This window comes from Crotalus tigris, unplaced genomic scaffold, assembly GCF_016545835.1.
Source record: "Crotalus tigris isolate CLP2741 ecotype Arizona unplaced genomic scaffold, ASM1654583v1 scf7180000024385.1074895, whole genome shotgun sequence".
Lineage (NCBI taxonomy): Eukaryota > Metazoa > Chordata > Lepidosauria > Squamata > Viperidae > Crotalus > Crotalus tigris.
Genome location: NW_024100555.1, coordinates 367,316 through 379,561, shown reverse-complemented (window position 1 = coordinate 379,561; position 12,246 = coordinate 367,316). Strand labels below are relative to the sequence as shown.

At 36.1% G+C, this 12,246-nt stretch overlaps 1 protein-coding gene across 1 annotated transcript in view; it reads right to left on the bottom strand.

The window, feature by feature from the left end:
• The window catches only part of ROR1 (receptor tyrosine kinase like orphan receptor 1), a 178,907-nt gene that overhangs the window by 108,648 nt on the left and 58,013 nt on the right, over nucleotides 1-12,246 (bottom strand). The gene's annotated exons all lie outside the window — the stretch shown is intronic.

Here is a 12,246-nt window from a genome sequence, read left to right as displayed (position 1 = left end):
ACTTAGTAAATCATCATCTACTCCGGGGGTGTCAAACTCGCAATGTCACGTGACATGTTGCAACGTACCACGACTTTTTTTGCCATTGCCGGCAATGGGGTGGGCACGGTTTCGCCACGATACATCCGGCCCGCAGGCTGGCAGTTTGACACTCCTGATGTACTCTGTCCTAGCATTTAAATAACCTAATTTCTTTGGGAACTGTTTGGCAAAAGCATTGTATAGGAATTCTAGAGAAAAGTCAAGCCAACATTAAAATGACTGGCAGTTCCCTTTTGACTTTACAGTAGAAATGCATCGTGCATAAGGGATGATTAAGCAATTTTTCCACAGGGCTTGCCTAGGCAACCATTTCTGTCCACGACGGGTCTCATGTTGTTGTATTAACCAGAAAATAAAAGTCTCTTCTTGTTTAGAGTATTTTCCTTCTAGAACTGTAAGGAATAATTAACTTTTAATGTAGTACTTGATGAGATGAAACCAATGCCTCAAAACTTTAGCCTGGCATTTAAACTAGCAGACCAAGAGTTCAGCCCCACTGTATTTTGTAGGTGCCAGTTGAAAGCAGTCTCTCTTTACCAACTAGATTTACAAAAAAAAAAAAAAAAACCTAGGCAAGAAGTCCCAAAATAGTGAAGTGTTTGAATGCTTTGTCTTTTGCTGACTGAGAAAGAGGTCATGAGATCACCCTATCCCTAGAACAATTACATCCTTATAGGACTCAACAAGCTGAATCAGCTCTGAGCCAATTGTTCATGCTCTTGATAACAATATGGACATAATTTGCCTTTATTTTTTTCTGGGATTTTAAAAAAAAACGTTTAAGTCCATCCTTTAGCCTAATCCTTTTTTAAATTCATAATTTTGTATCTATAATGCTTGGGATAATTCACACGTGCACATAACTTAATACAGAGTCATAATATGGACTGTCTAATTTTGGCTTTATATTTTTTGTGAATATTTCTTTATTACTGTAAGCCATGGTTTGCATCTTTAGCATATTACACAAACTCCATATAACTGTTGTACAGTCAATAAAACAGCACTAAAAATCTATGGCCTGGCAAAATGTGTAAAGCCATCACAGTTCTTTATTACTTTCACTGACCAATACAGAAATAGTCCCCCTAGAAAAATCCCACAGCTGGAACTCATAAGGAAAGTAAGACACATGAAAAAAACTAAGGAAATGGTATCAAGCCAGGTTTGCAGTTTATAACTGATTAAATATGATGCCAGCTAAATAATCAAAAAGAAATTCATCAGCTATCAATAGCTACCAAGCTCTACAAACTCTTCAAATCAAGGTATCTTCCTATTAACTGTATCCATAGCAAGCTAAGTGACACCAAGATGGCACTACACATACTATGAAATCACCACATAAATGTCACCATTACAAACTTGCATCTCCCTTGTTTGGTGGTCAAATGTGTTTCATCCATTGCATCCTTCCTCATCCTTTCATGGATTGTCCTATTCCCTGGGTAGATTTTTCAACCTTTCAACTCCTCTCCCACACTGGAAATATGTTGCCCGTGTTTTGCATTAGTCAAACACAGCAAATTTCCTTGGACTGAACCAAATTTGTTTACATGCTGCATAGAAATTCTGCAATGTGCCTTCAGGTGAAAGAATCAATGCAGAGCCGTTTGCTTTTGCTTGGGATTCAGAATTTCATCAAATGTTAGGCAAATTGCCTAAGATGTCCAAACATCACTTTGGAACTATTAAAGATGAGGAGTGGAGAAATACAGAATAATGAAATGAAATAAAGTATCTTCCAAGAGGTACAATATGTCAGAAATCTATTTTTAAATTGTTGGTTTTGATGAAAAGCTATATAAACCCAAGAGGTATTATCAGGCCTTCTAAAATATTAGACAGAATTTGAATCTTACTTTCCTAGTGCAGTCCTGTAAACAACTATCCGTAAACCAATCATTGCTTATCTTAAACAACGCCACATGTTATTCTGCACAGTGTAAGAGGTTATTGTCATTGTTATTACTTACCATATTTAAATACTAAGTTTGCCAAGGCAATGTAGACACCATGAACACATGAACAATTCCAAATTTCCATCTGATTCTTTCCTATAGGTGTATATTGGTCCTCAATATACAGAATAAGAAAGAGCCTAGCAATAACAAAAACTGATTTTTTTTTCTTTGCTGAGCTCCCCCCCAGCATTTTCTCCTCAAAAACTTATTTCTTCAATAAATCACATGCAGCCATGGTCATAGAAAATAGCAAGCAAATTAAATGATAAGGATAAAAAAAATCTAAACAAGAAACCAGGTTAAGTAAACATATAGATCCAGCTATAAATGGATAAAGGGCAGCTATTTCTAATGGCATAGTTTCACATTTTCAGTTATTATCTGAATTTGTTCAGAACATTTTGCTTGTTTCTACCAAAATCATTACAACAAAATACTGAAGATGGCAAAAGGGAAAATAATGTTTTTTAAAAAATACTTTTGGTCCTCTAAGTTACTGCTTTTATAGTGAATAGATTCCATATTAGTATCGATAAAGGAGAATGTTAGTGGTTCAGGGGTAAAATAAAGGGTCTTTGGTGCTCTCTGAGCTTTGTTGTTCTAGTATTCCCTATTAGCACTTATGATGTTACATAGTTTGGGTAATGAAACATCTGCAAAAAAAAACCAAGCCCAGAGAGCAATAAGAACCCCTCAGATTCCATAATGTTTTAGTGGTATAACAAATAGGATGTAGATGTACAGCACATAGTTGCCAGAAATGTCCTAGACAATTAATTTTAAATAGTTTCCATTTCAACCAGATATGGGAATATTCCATATATTGACTTATATATACTTTTGCTATTGATAGGCACTTCATATGATGTAGAAGATAAATTTCGCAATAGTCCTGTGAGACTTCTGCATTCGAGACTGGAAATTGTCAAGGCAACAATTTATTTCACACAATCAGGATTTTCACTGTTATCTTCCTTCCAAGTATTTTAAGGTGGGTGGAAGAATAGAAATCCATATGTTCTTTAGAAACTGAGCACAGGTTTTATTTTTGAATAACAGACTGAAATTCATTCATGTTAATCTAAGTATTCTCCAATACTTTATCTAGGAGAAATCTGTCAAAATTAAAAATCCTTCTTACATTCACTTAATAGGTGGTCTCATACCTATACTGCGATATACCTATATTTCTATGTAGCAGATAAGACAATTTCTATTATAATAATTGAATAATACAAGATATTTTGATTTCACAGGGTTTGTTTTATTATAGTATTACAGAACTGTTTTATTTGACATCTGTAAGTATACTGCCATAATCCCATTTGATAAAATAGATGAAAAGTTGATTGCCTTATATGACATGAACTTCTCAGTTTGTCCAATATCACCTCTTTGAACTGTTTGATTAAGTGATTAATATTTATATGTATTTATATGTAAGGATGTAGATACATTCATTTATATGCATATACCATGTTTATATGAATGTTATGTTTGTGTACCCCGTTGAGAGCAGGCAATAGAATTTCATTTTTAATGGGTACTAGTGTACCCACAGTAAAAAAATGACAATAAAAGTTATCTTATCTTATCTTGTCTCGTCCCTAACCTACCCTACCCTACCCTACCCTATCACTTATCTACAAGAATATAGAAATATTCTTCCAAATTCGTCATTTCTTCCTTATATTTCATGTCTTACTGTGGCCAGGAACTCTTGCTCTTTCCTGAAATTTTCAAATATTTGACTATCTTAGTTTGCTGACACTGTCATTTGTTGTTCTAGCAATCACAGTTGCTAGAAACTATGGAGCATGGAATGAATTAGGGTAGAAATAACTCCTGTTGCAGAGGGAGATAAGACAATACAATTTTCTCTTTCTGAAATTGACAGGTTCATCTGCCTGGTATAAAGATAAATATACCACCAGTATGCTATTACTGCTTTGGCCAATGATGTGAGAAAGAAGAAGCTTCAAACATTCCTGGTCATGATTTATTTTGCTTTCTCTCCGGATGGAATTCTATATTCAGCTATCTATTAACACAGAATAAAATCTTCAGAAGGTAGAATCCCACTTATTCAGTCCAGTTTTGTGTTCCTTTAGGGCAGTGTTTCCCAACCTTGACAATTTTAAGGCATGTGGACTTCAACTCCCAGAATTCCACAGCCAGCGTTGCTGGCTGTGGAATTCTGGGAGTTGAAGTCCTCATGCCTTAAAATTGTCAAGTTTGGGAAACACTGCCTTAGGGAAATGAATTGCAATAAAAGTTTTAAAGTCTCCAGAAATTGATATCCAGCTAGATTGTAACTGAAGTAACATAAAACCTCAATAATCACTGGCAATTTATATCTTTACTCACTATACCTATATTTATCCAATTCTTACCTTCAAACTACTATTACAACACTATTCTTTATTATTCTAATAAATCTGTAGATTTACTCCACTCAAAATATCTATGACAGCAAGCAAAATTTGCTAGCAAGAAACATGTAATTGAGTACTATTTTTATTTACCAATCTTCTAGTATTTACTAGGTGAATTTTCATAATCAAAAATACAAATACCGTTAATCACCTAAAGTTGGGTAAGTTAATGAAAACTGAATTCCCACGCAAAAACAACTTAGAAGTTGGTAGGAATAGCATTTCAGATTGGAAAATAAAAATCACTTTATAAAGGCTATTTCTTGAATATTTGTAAAGCAAATTGTTTCCATTACCCTTTTATAACCCATTCAACTGCAGATTTTTTTGAAATTGTCATGATACAAATAAACTCAAAACAGAATGTACCCCAAAGTGTTCTCCAAGCAGTGATTAAAGATTAGTAAATCTAATCAAAATAAAAAAGTACCTTTCTTAGGTTTAAAACATTGGTCCACCAAAAAGAATGAAATAGTTCTGTGGCTTTAAGTGGCTGATGAAGTCAAATTCAAATTGTGAAAGGACACACCACAAAAGGCAATCTATTTCTTTGGAATTTAGAGAATCAATTTACTGCTTCTTGCTATTCATTTAGCATTAAGTTCAAATTAGTGCTTCTACTATTCAGTCAAATGGAAGTTGCCAGTATTCAAAGATATATTTAATCCATTAACTCAGTGGTTCTCAACCTGTGGGTCGGGACCCCATTTGGGGTCGAACGACCATTTCACGGGGGTCGCCAAACAACGCAGTCCGCCATTTTTTTCCCCCTTTCCTTAGCTGTGCTACTCCCTTTTATTCTATTGGCTTTTGAAAGCCAATAGAATAGACTCTCTTGAATAGAGTCTAATTCTATTGGCTTTCAAAAGCCAATAGGAATTGTCCAGGCTGTCTCTGCCCTGCTGAGCCTGCCAAAAGTTCCATTCTGCAAACGGTGCTGCACCAGTTGAGTAGTCCTTGACTTATGACCGGTTGAGTAGTCCTCGACTTATGACCGGTTGGGGGTCGCGGCATTAAAAAGGTTGAGAACCACTGCATTAACTAAAAAATCAGTTACAGCTTTAAAAAAATATTTAAATTGAATCATGATATTTTCTAAAATTAGAACTAAAACATATACTTCAAGGATCTAAAGCTATGGTGAAATGTTAAACAGAGAACATCCTTTGAAGTGAAAGGTATGTCCCTGACACCTTAATTCAGGCAGGATGATTAAGAAATGCTTTACAACTTGCATCATGCCAACTCACTCTGAACTTTACAAGAAACTCTTAGGTTTCTCCAATAGGAGCTAGGTATTTTTTCAAAGCAATTTACCAGACATAGTAGCTTTGTCAGGCTCTCACTCTTTAATTTGATGAAACAGTTTACAAAATTGTCCTATTCACTCTTTGATGACAATGTAGGCAGATGAACTATTTTATATTTTTAAAAAATCTGCAGTAGAGCATAATATCCAGTTCACCCACCAATTTCCCTGCAATTAGAACTGCAATGTTCTTTTGATCAGGAGTGCAATTTTCTTACATATATTTACTCTCTTTATCTCTGCATCGCTTCATTTCTTTCCCTTAAAGTTGAAACACACCCTGGAGCATGTTGCAGTGAACACACCCATAGTTCATAAAAACAGTTCCAATTCTTTTCTTTCTTCTCTCTTTCTGTCTTTTCCTTTTAACTATGAATCATATGTGCAGATGCAAATCATACGTGTTGTCATTTACAACTACAGTCTAGTAACCGAATTTTGCTTTTGTAGATTCCTCTCTTTAATTCAGAAATCATGGTGAACCTAATTTCAACCCATCTGTCATTATGATTAAGAAGTAGTGTGCTAGATTGTCTAATGTTCAATCTCTGGGACAAATCTAAAATATTCAACTAAATTATTCATATGTTTCCACCTATCTCCTTCTGTTTTATGGTATTTAAGCACACATGAATCTGAAATGGGAACTAATATGGTAACATTGTATTTCCATTTCACTAGCTGTCACCATGAAAGGACTACTTGTACAAACTTTTCCTATAATTTGAACATGACTGGGCAAAGTTTATAACTGCACAGACAACCAACATATCTCCTGCAATGTAAGTATGATTTTTTATATATCACTATAATTTCAACAATGTGTTAATGATAATTAGGGCTATAACTCAACTATTTGAATTCCACGGTACAAAGGAATCATTATGCACAACTTTGGAACTGTTCATCTTATGAACATATTAATAACAAGTATTTTCTGTTAAATTAACGTTATGTTCAGTTTTATATTAACTATGAATGTAAGTTCATGCTCAATGGTCACGGCAATACAAACAATTTTAATGATGATTTAACCTAATATTTCTACCATATATATTCAACAGATCTAAATTCTCACTGGCATCTTCACATCTCTCTTGTTTTTGAACATTTCTAGTGATTCTATAAAGTAGATATTCTCATGTTCCTTTAGCAAGCATTTGAACACAGCTTTGTTTAGGAATTTTCTGCAATATTCAACCAAAATTAGTGCAGCTATAACTTAAGCCCATTCTTTCTTTCTCGTATCTTACTAGCCTTGAAATAGTTACATGGCTTATGCCTTTCAAAAGCTTTTTAGAGAGACATTTTCTCATTAATCTTATAGCCTTCTGGACAATATAAATGTGACTGGCCCCTTGCCATGTCTTCAAAGTAATCATTGTTTCTGTGGCTTTCCTGTGAATCTTCAGCAATTTGATTGCATTAAGTGTTTCAGTTAACAGAATCCAAAACAGCATTTGTTTTGCATTGGTTCTAAAAAAAACAATTTCGTTCATGTTGAAACAATTTCCCTCTTCATCAATTGTTACGAAAGGAAAGGCTTCCATTTGGAGGCAAAATTTATTTAACATTGAGGTTTGCTATCCTATCTTTCCAAATGCTTCAGAATCTGAGCCTCTAAACAGAAGAGCTTAATAAACATAAATGCAGCAATCATCCGAATCTCTCAAACTTTCAGAATTTACAAAATCCATTCCAATGATAGTTTTGAAAAGAATCAAAGTTGCACTTAGCTTCAACATTGACCCAAATCTTTCAGTAATTCTCATCCATTCTCATATTGGTATCAACTGCATAGCCAGAATGATAGGATACAAATACATTGCTGAACTTACATGAAAAAAACTGGACATCTCCAAAGAGTGCTGGACTAAAACTTCCATCATTCTTGATAACTGGGAATGCTGATGAGATTGATGTCATTAGTATTTCATATCATACTGCAGGCAAAAGCTCCCCCATCCATATTGAACAAGGACTGATATTTTCAGCCTTCCTGATTTGTAAATTCCATGGTTATGGCTCAGATGTCATTATTTCTTTTTCTTTCTCATCTCTCCTAAAATATTGTAAATAATGAAATAAAACAACAAACTGCTAGAGACTTTCATACAGTTATAAGGTAGTCCTTTGGGTTTGAAGAAGATATGCTGTTTTGCAGTTGATCTGTAGACACAGAGGTGAGTCTGTAGTCCCAGTGTGGAACCGGAGAGTCTAGCACAGGGGTTCCCAACCGGGGGTACAAAACGATATTCCAGGGGGTGCGAAAACTTGGGTTCTCAAGATTATAGTATATACTGTATGCATAATTTGTTGCCATTATTTTGAACTTTTGTAAGGGGTGAGAGAATATATCAGAAGCATTCTAGGGGTACAGGGTATAGAAAAGGTTGGGAGCCGCTGGTCTAGCATAATTGGGGCAGCGAAAGTCAATTATTGTAGTAATTGTATTATCCTGTGAATCCGGTCATGGTTTTCTATCAGTTTTTGACAGTACATGTCTTCAAAACTGGTTCCAGAGGTTTCATAACACAGAACTTACCACCAGCTTCTGTCAGCAGCTGCAGCTTCCAATTCCCTTGGCTGGATGCATAAGGGTTCTTCCATGGTGTCTTTGTTGCATTTGCATGGTTGACCCTGAGGTCTCTTCCCAGACTCCAACACCTCATTACAGAGCAATTGCCGAGGTATATAGTGGTCATTCATTCTGATTTTGTGCCCCACTCACCTCATCTCAGATAATCAGGGACTTAATGTGGTGCATTCCACACAATCCAAGACCATGTGGTTGACAACACAGTCTTGTCGACAAATGCTGAAAGTGGAGTGGAGAACACGCATGTGAGAATAGAGAACACACAGTTGTTTGCTGTGTCATTGGTACAGAGTCCGAAATCCATATAGGAGAGAAGGAATATCCACAGTTTTGTAGACTTTTGGCTCTGTGGAGATAACAGATGTTGTGTTGTTTGAGCACTCTAGTCCAAAGACATTCAATGCTCTTGCTGGTCCTGGAGTCAAAGACCCATCGCTTGAGATAATGCTTCCAGAGTATTTGAAGCAAAGCAAATTTATGCCTCCATTACATGATAACTGCACAAAGTTCAAATATTTTCAAGGGAAAAAAAAGGAGAAATAGGGATTAAGTGTATCTTTTTCGAAAGGCCCTAAAAATGTGGTTTTGCCAGTGAGTGTGGGAACCACAAATGGAGTTGGGAGCCAATCAAGTGGTTGATTTGATTGCGTTGTTGTTGCCATGAAGAATATGAGTGTATGATGGTTTCTTATGGCTTTTTTTAATGTGGTGTATTTCTAAATATTGTAAGCCACCTAGAGTCACTTGGTTGGGTGACGATACAAATTTGCTTAATAAAGTAAAATAATTTCTTGTTATGAATCTCTGAAAAAAATTATAGCTCTGATTTGTTTTCGTAGCCCTTTGATAATCAGAAAAAGGTCAAGCAAGTTAGTAGTTTCAGCTGATCATCTCATAGGCAATGCAGAATGCATATTTTCATTCCATTCCTTTCTCTGAAAAAGAAAGATTCCACATGTGTGCCTGCCAGTACACTGATAAAACTGTTAACACCGCATTTTTCTGTGAAAATTGCATCTGTCCAAAAACTCAGAGAACAAGCTGCACTCTGATCCCATTGATGGGTCTTTTATACTGGAGCCAAGAAACATTCTTTGATAACAGTTTCATCTTCTGAATGGTGTAAATCACTATTTGCTATCTTACAAAAACTGTCTGAAACAAGGCAAGGCTCTAGAAGCTAAATATGTATGCAGTACGAAGTGGCCTATAACTGTTGTTCAGTACAAATGTCTTTCTTTTTACTGCTTTGAGGATCACTTTATGAATTCTACCAATCCTAAATCAATGTATTATTTCAGCATAACTACAGTGAGAACTGGACATGGAACCACTGATTGGTTCAAAATTGGGAAAGGAGTCCGGCAAGGCTATATACTGTCGCCCTGCCTATTTAACTTATATGCAGAGCACATCATGAGAAACGCAGGGCTAGATGAATCAAAAGTTGGAATTAAGATTGCAGGGAGAAATATCAACAACCTAAGATATGCAGATGATACCACTCTAATGGCAGAAAGCAAAGAGGAACTAAAGAGCCTCTTGATGCGGGTGAAGAAGGAGAGTGCAAAAGTGGGCTTGAAACTCAACATTAAGAAAACCAAGATCATGGCATCCGGCCTTCTCAATTCCTGGCAAATAGATGGAGAAGAAATGGAGGTAGTGACAGATTTTATTTTCCTGGGCTCCAAGATCACCACAGATGGGAACTGCAGCCAAGAAATTAAAAGACGCTTGCTCCTGGGGAGGAAAACTATGGAAAATCTAGACAGCATACTAAAAAGCAGAGACATCACCCTGCCAACAAAAGTGCATATAATCAAGGCCATGGTTTTCCCAGTTGCAATGTATGGCTGTGAAAGTTGGACCATAAGAAAGGCTGAGCGCAAAAGAATTGAAGCCTTTGAACTATGGTGCTGGAGAAGACTCCTGCAACTGGACTGCAAGATCAAACCGGTCAGTCCTAGAGGAGATCAACTCTGACTGCTCTTTAGAAGGCCAGATCCTGAAGTTGAAACTCAAGTACTTTGGCCACCTAATGAGAAGGAAGGACCCACTGGAGAAGAGCCTAATGCTGGGAAAGATTGAGGGCAATAGAAGAAGGGGATGACAGAGAATGAGGTGGCTGGATGGAGTCACTGAAGAGTAGGCGTGAGCTTAAATGGACTCCAGAAGATGGTAGAGGACAGAAAGGCCTGGAGGAACATTGTCCATGGAGTCGCTATGGGTCAGACACAACTTCGCAACTAACAATAACATCATTTCATTTGAAAAATGTTTTTCTTCAGTTTGTTTAGGTATTCATAAAATGGCTTTTTGTACATCATGCCTAGGCTTACCCATTATCAGATCAGTCCACTACCTAGTCATTACCATCTCAATCTATATGTAGCCTTCTCAACTTAACCAGAGTATGTGGAACACCGAGAAGGAAAATTACAGGATCTAATGAACTGCTTTTTGAAATATAATTCAGTACAAAAGAAAAAAGGAAAATAAAAACAAAAGTATGTTCTATTGTACTTGGAGAAAGAAAGAAAGAAAGAAAGAAAGAAAGAAAGAAAGAAAGAAAGAAAGAAAGAAAGAAAGAAAGAAAGAAAGAAAACCTGTATGAGATAAAAAAAATGTTGTGTGTGTGAGTGTATGTGTGCACACATATACACAACCATACCTACCAGGAACTAAGTAAAGCATGCACCTATTTGCTACTAGTACAACTCACTTTTATTTCTCAGAATATTATTTTGAGTATTCCATTTCCCAACCAACTTTTTAATTAAAAGAATCAAAAGCATCTAATCTCACCTACAATCACTGCATTCCTGAGCACAGTGAAAGCTTGTTCCACAATTCCCTCAGATGGCCATTGATCTCAACTCTTCCAAAAGCTTTTAAAGTCCATTTCAAAACCATGCATGGGAATAAATGTCTGCACCCAAAAAGGAATTCAAAAAACACCTTATGTACAGAATTCCTTTTCTTGCCAGCCACAGAGTATAAGTACATTGTGTAATGAGAAAATCAAGACTGAAGGCCCACGCCAACCTTAAAACTCACTGAGGTGGCTTTTACTAAGACATTAAATCACCGGCTTTATAATAGGAATAATGAATTATCAGAAGGTGTGGTTGAAAAAAAAAATCACATTGGTTACTGAAATGCTAATCAACGAAAGCCTTTTAGAAGCTCCATATGTGGTAAAGACAGTATGCACATGTTATTTCAGGTGAGCAAAACATGCTCAGGCACTTTATCATGCTCCTGCATGTTCCATATGATTGCTAATAATTTACTTAGTCTTTATCTCTATGTCTGCCCTGTCCAATTAAAACTCCATTTAAATGTTTTATAGCACTAACCTATATATTTTAATAGTCTAATTTCCCATAGACTCTCTCTTCCATTGTTATGGTCTCACTGTTCTGATTTTTTTCCCCAGCTTCAAATCTGACAAATACACACTTTTCAAGCACTTTAATCATCTGCCTTGATAGATGTTTCATTTGCTTTTGGTAATATTGGAGTGGGCAACAGCAGGATTTTCCCCTGATATTCTTTTGATACAGAATAGCAGCAATTGAAGCAGTTCCTAGAACTTTCTATACACTTAAGACTTTCTTTGCACTCCTGGGGTTGGTAAGTGTTAAAAGAATATGGTCTCTCTTTGTATACAGGGAGTCCTCAACTTACATCCACAGCTGAGCCCAAAATTTCTGTTGCTTAAGCAAGACAGTTAAGTAAGTTTTGACAGGTTTACAATCTTTCTTGCATCATTGTTAAGTGAATCACTGCCGTTACTAAGTTAGTAACTCGGTTGTTAATGTGAATCTTCGCCATTGACTTTGCTTGTCAGAAGGTCGCAAAAGGTGATCACATGACCCCGGGACACAGCAACTG